The 5,029-nt window shown below is 50.7% G+C and overlaps 1 long non-coding RNA gene across 5 annotated transcripts; it reads right to left on the bottom strand.

Annotated features, from left to right (window-relative positions):
* Positions 1-668: 668 nt before the first annotated feature.
* On the bottom strand, positions 669-3,590 carry LOC133494590 (uncharacterized). 5 transcript variants are annotated; one of them, XR_009793328.1, is made up of 4 exons: positions 3,180-3,590; positions 2,033-2,747; positions 1,091-1,970; positions 669-1,012 (listed from the first exon to the last, which is right to left on the bottom strand). It is a non-coding gene; the product is annotated as an uncharacterized LOC133494590 (long non-coding RNA). The 5 variants fall into 5 exon arrangements; XR_009793329.1 differs by having other exon boundaries at positions 1,091-1,541; positions 1,610-1,970; positions 2,033-3,558; XR_009793330.1 differs by having other exon boundaries at positions 1,091-1,541; positions 1,610-1,648; positions 2,033-3,437.
* Between the last annotated feature and the right edge of the window lie 1,439 nt (positions 3,591-5,029).

The following is a 5,029-nucleotide window of genomic DNA, read 5'->3' on the forward strand; positions in this document are numbered from 1 at the left end:
GCACCGGCGTTGACGTTACGTTGGTGACGCGTACTCACCGAGAGACGAGAAGTCCTCCCTCGTCTTCGCGGGGCCCGCCCGCTACGGCCGACCCCTGACCCCGCCGAAACCAGACAAAACCGACGAGCCGACCACCTCCAACGGACGTCGGCGCCGCAGATGGGACAAATCAAGACCGGCCGGCTCCAGCCGACCGAGGAAGGTCCGCAAAACCCTCCGAACTTCCTTGGCCAAAGCTGCCCTCCTCCCGTTCACTTCCTTTATTTGGTCCGTTCCGTTCCCCCTCGCTCAGCCTTTCTGCAGCTCGCCTCCAAAATATGTACGCACAACACAATTAGTTGCACGCTGGTGACTTCAATTTGTGTGTACTTCTTACCCTCACCCGGCGGATGTCGGCGCCTCGTTTCCTCTGCTGCACCTCTTCGACGCGGGGACGAGAGTGGAGAGAAGAGGAAAAAAAAAAAATACAACACTTCTAAAATTAGAACAAATTCATCTCCTTATGTCCCAAAACTCGGACATTTTATGCAACACCAGCTAAAACCAAGGCAATGACAACAAAGGGGGAAAATCGCACTGGCATCCGCGTGAAGCTCCGCAAGAGGACAGTTTGCCGTTCCGGTCGACGCTCCAGCGGCTCCTCGAGACTGCGACGATGAGCGGACGATGAGCGGAGAAAAGATTGTGGACTTCGTGAGGCAGAGGCGTCCTTCGTCCCAGCTGCCGTGCGTTCGCCGTGGGGGACCTTCAACGTCCTGGGAGTTTAAAATCGCTCCCGACCTGAAAAAGGCCCAGCGGAAGGTCCACTTCCTGCGTCTGCCGCAGAAGCCGCCGAGGGAGTTCGACATTGCAGTCGTCGAGTCAGTCCCGTGTTCTGCTTTCCACCTCCGAGCAAAACCGCTGAAAAGGGGGCCCCTCGAGCCCCCCCCTTGAGGACCTGCCTCCAAAAATGCTCTTGCAGCGTCCACATCCTGGTCACCACTTGCAGCTTCCTTCCCTCAGGTCGGCGTGACTGCACCATGCAAAGTACAACAACAACATTGACAATTTTGCCGTCACGTCTCCGTCAGGCCATTTGGACGCTGCTCACCTGCACAATTTCACGTTGAACGCGGCTTCGAGGACCCCGACTGGACAGCGTCGCCGTGTACGTTTTTTTTCCTCCTGGCCGCATTCCTGCACTCCACCGCTGCTCCGAGTCATCAACACGAGGAAGAATCACGTTGGGAACGCGCCACTCACATGTCACGTGTACTGTATTAGTTATAGTCATAACTTATCTTTCTCCAATTTCTGTGTTCTTGCCCAATCCGCCGCTGCCCCTGAAAGCAAAAAGCTGGCATTGACCAATAGGGACGGATGACAGCTTGAAATTCCACACGAAACTACAGAAGGGCCAAATTAATGTTCAAAAATCAGAATGTGAGTCGGTGCAAACACCCCCCCGTGAATTAGTGAGTGACGACAAACAGCAAAAGTGGTCGCAAGACACTTCCCTCGGAGTTGGATCTTGAAGCGGTGGAACATTCCCACTTTTCTTTCTTGAGGTGGGGGGGGGTCAATTAGTTTGGTGAAGATCAGTTCACGATGTTGTGTCAGGACTTTTTACCCTTGTCCAATTTCCGTGTTCTTGCCCAATCCACCACACCTAAATAGGAAAAAAAAAAAAAAAATACATTTGTTCAACAATACAACGGAGTGCAGCTCAAAAGGCCAAACCGAGTTCACTTATTCAAAAGTACCAGTCTAAATAAAACAGTTCAAAAATGACAAATGTGAGTCAGTGCACCCCCCCCCCCCGTGAATTAGTGGCAACAAACAGCAAGTGCAAGAAAGATACTTCCCTTCGTTGGCGCTTCAACCTGGAGGGGGCAGAGCATTTCTACCTTGGTTTGGCCACCTTGTGGCCAAGAAAAAAAGGACCAGTGGATGTGTAAGGACGTATTCCCCCTTCCCCAAATCCACCACACCTAAATGCAAAAAAAAAAAAAAAAAAGTACATTTGCGTTTTGCAAATTTAAGTGGACTGCACCTCAAAAGACTTGGTTGGGGGGGGGGGGTCCAAAATGCTGCCGACTCCTCCTCCAGGACTTGCACAGCTCCGCATCCAAAATCCTCTTGCGGCCTCCCCGTCCACTTGAGCCACGCAAACTACGACAAGCAGACATTCCAAACAACTTCTTTCTTTCCAAGCCCGTTTTGTCACATCTGTCGGGCCAAATGGACCCGACCCTATTGTTTATGTTCAACTGTTCTCATTCAAGAGATGACTGCATCTTTTTGCATAATTGCCCCGCCTCAAAAAACAACAAAAAAAAAAAAGTACTTTATGCTGCAACTTTGGTGCGTTGCCAGATTCTGCATCTCCACCACCCTGGTGCAGGGGGCGTAAAACAGTGCAAAATGTTTTACGCGTTGACCAGTACTGCCGACTCTTCCCCCAAAACCCGCAACGTGCGCCTCCGCCTTTCAAACCGCCATCTTGAACCGCGACCGGCCAAACGACTCCTGACCGCCTCGAGCACGACCCTGCCAACAACACTGACTGCCCAACACTTTGCCTGCCTGCGTCACAAATCAGACCTCCTAAAACACAGAAACCCAAACTGGAGCTCCAATCAGCCAACACAAACCACAGTACTCTGCCCCCTGCTGGTCACTTTTGTTTTTCCACGGGCGCCTCGGACAAATTCAGACACGGGCAAACCGCTTGAGAGTGGCGTCGTCCCTTGACCTCCTCCGACAACCTGCAAAAAGCACACAAGTGTCGTTAGTTGGGAGCTGGAAACTTTTTGTACAAGTTCCTCTCGTCGGATGAAGAACCGCCTTTCACAAAAAAAGACTGCAACTGGGGAAGGGGCTCACAGGAAAGATACGAATTTCAAGCAAATGTACAATATACATTAACAATACAGGTAAAAATTCACACAGAAAAATGAACTCCACAGAAGAGCCGGCCAGCTTAAAAAAAAAAAAAAAAAAAAAAATCACGTAAAAAGCAACTCAAGTGCTCAGCCCAAAGTGACGCGCAAACATGCCGCGCTCGAGCAAACCTTTCCTTCCTCGCCACTGAGAAGCCCGCAACAAACAATTCCGCCGTTACAAACAAACATTCGCTTGCACGCCTGAGAAAACGCCGCGTCCCTGCTCGCCATTTTGCTGCTCATGCCCATGTGCACCTGCGTCGGCTTTATGGCGTTCCGCTGCGCACCTGCCTCCAATTAACTCCTCCCCTCACATCGCGAAGCCCGTAAAAGGAAAGCCAAGCCGAGCAGCACATTTACCCGAACGCTACACAATCTAAACTCACTGACAAAAAAGTACTTTTTAAAAGCGTGTTTCCCAGGTAAAACAAAGTGAAGGCGGCCGAAATTCAAAATCGCCACCACTTCCGGGTAACGCACAAAGCCTTTCCGGCCGAACGCAAATGGGAATCTCACCCGTTGCCGCCACCTTGTGGCCATAAATACATCACTCTTCCAACACTTGTTTTTAAAAAGGCCTTACAAAATAGTCCCTTTAACCCGAGAGCACCCAAGACATCCAAATCCTCTTCAAATTTTACTTGCTAACTAAATTAATCAATCAGCATCAAAGCAACACAAAAACATCACATTTGGGGGAACAAAAAAAATGACTGATTTACTTCCGGTTTAAACATAATGGGTCACATCCGACCCGGTGGGCCTTAACAAATGACGTAAATAAAAAGTGCACAGTCCCCCTTTAACGTGGTCCACTTCCGGTCAGGGCAAAACATTTCTTTGGGTCCTATTTCACGTGAAAGTTGACGTCCTTTGACATAACATTGAATTGAATTGGAATATATGGTGTGTGTGTGCGCGCGCGCGCGTATTATATATATATATATATATATATATAGTGCGGGGGTTTTTTTTGGTGCGTCGCGGGATGTCAAAAAGCGTGCAGGCGGTCGCAAAAAAGTACATTTTCACAGTCAGTTTTGCTCCTTGTGCTGCTCCCTGCATCCATCAGCCGGCGCCATCGCACCGTATCACCAACATCCATCCATCCATCCATCCATCCATTTTCCGAGCTGGTTCACAAGTCCAGTCCCGAATGCACGACCGCAAGCGCGCACAGGTCAACAGGAACAGATCCAATTGGTCAAACGGCGCTGAGGTCACATCGCCGACGCAAAAATGAGGGCAGCGCGTGAGGGTTTCTCTCGTCGTTGAAACGCGAAGCGGGATTAGCGGGCGGGCTCGCGCGTGGCCGACGTCCCGTTCCAAATCAATTTCACAGTCGGCGGCCTTCCGTCCCCGGCTGGCGAGCTCCCCTGAATCTCGTCTACGGCGTCGCAAAACCAAGTGCCCTTTTGGCTTGAAGGTACGCTTGAAAATGTTGCCTCGGTCCGAGCAATTTTTTTTCCCACATGCCGTCTCTGTACAGTACGTGGCATAGTTTTGCGTTTAGCAGCTTTTATGACGCGTGAAGAAGTGCTGAACAGGCACCGGCTGATGTCAGACACCTCCAGGCTGGCATCCGCTAAAGGGCACAAGTACATCCGTCGGACGCCTCGAGCGCTTTTGATCGGGGGCCAGAAACTCTTAACGGTTTCATAAACGTGATGGATCCTGGAGACGATCGCTGTTCAAGGACATCACACGCGGTTATGAAAGCTTGCCATGCCCTCAGACGGTCGCAGAGTTGTCGCTGAGGACCACTCCCCCCGGATTTAAAGTCGAAATATCTGCATGTCTAATCCGATCAAAGCCAATTTGGTTTGGGTTTCAAATACCAGGTGGAGAAGCGAGTAAAGCAGCTCGGAAAGGGACATTCTGGGCATTTTCCATTGCAAAAAAGGCAAAACGGTTGACGTTGCAGTTTCCTAAGATGATTCAAGCGGTTGCATTTGAGAAACCGTGACCTTAAAGTCAAGAATCTTACTGAATGGTGACGCTCGGCATCCGGGGCAGTTGTCGAGCGTCGACCTCGCAGTTCTGCGGTCCGGGGTTCAAATCCCGTCCTCGCCCGTGCCTGCGTGGCTTTCCTCCCACGTCCATTC

The sequence above is a fragment of the Syngnathoides biaculeatus genome, chromosome 21 (assembly GCF_019802595.1).
Source record: "Syngnathoides biaculeatus isolate LvHL_M chromosome 21, ASM1980259v1, whole genome shotgun sequence".
Classification (NCBI taxonomy): domain Eukaryota; kingdom Metazoa; phylum Chordata; class Actinopteri; order Syngnathiformes; family Syngnathidae; genus Syngnathoides; species Syngnathoides biaculeatus.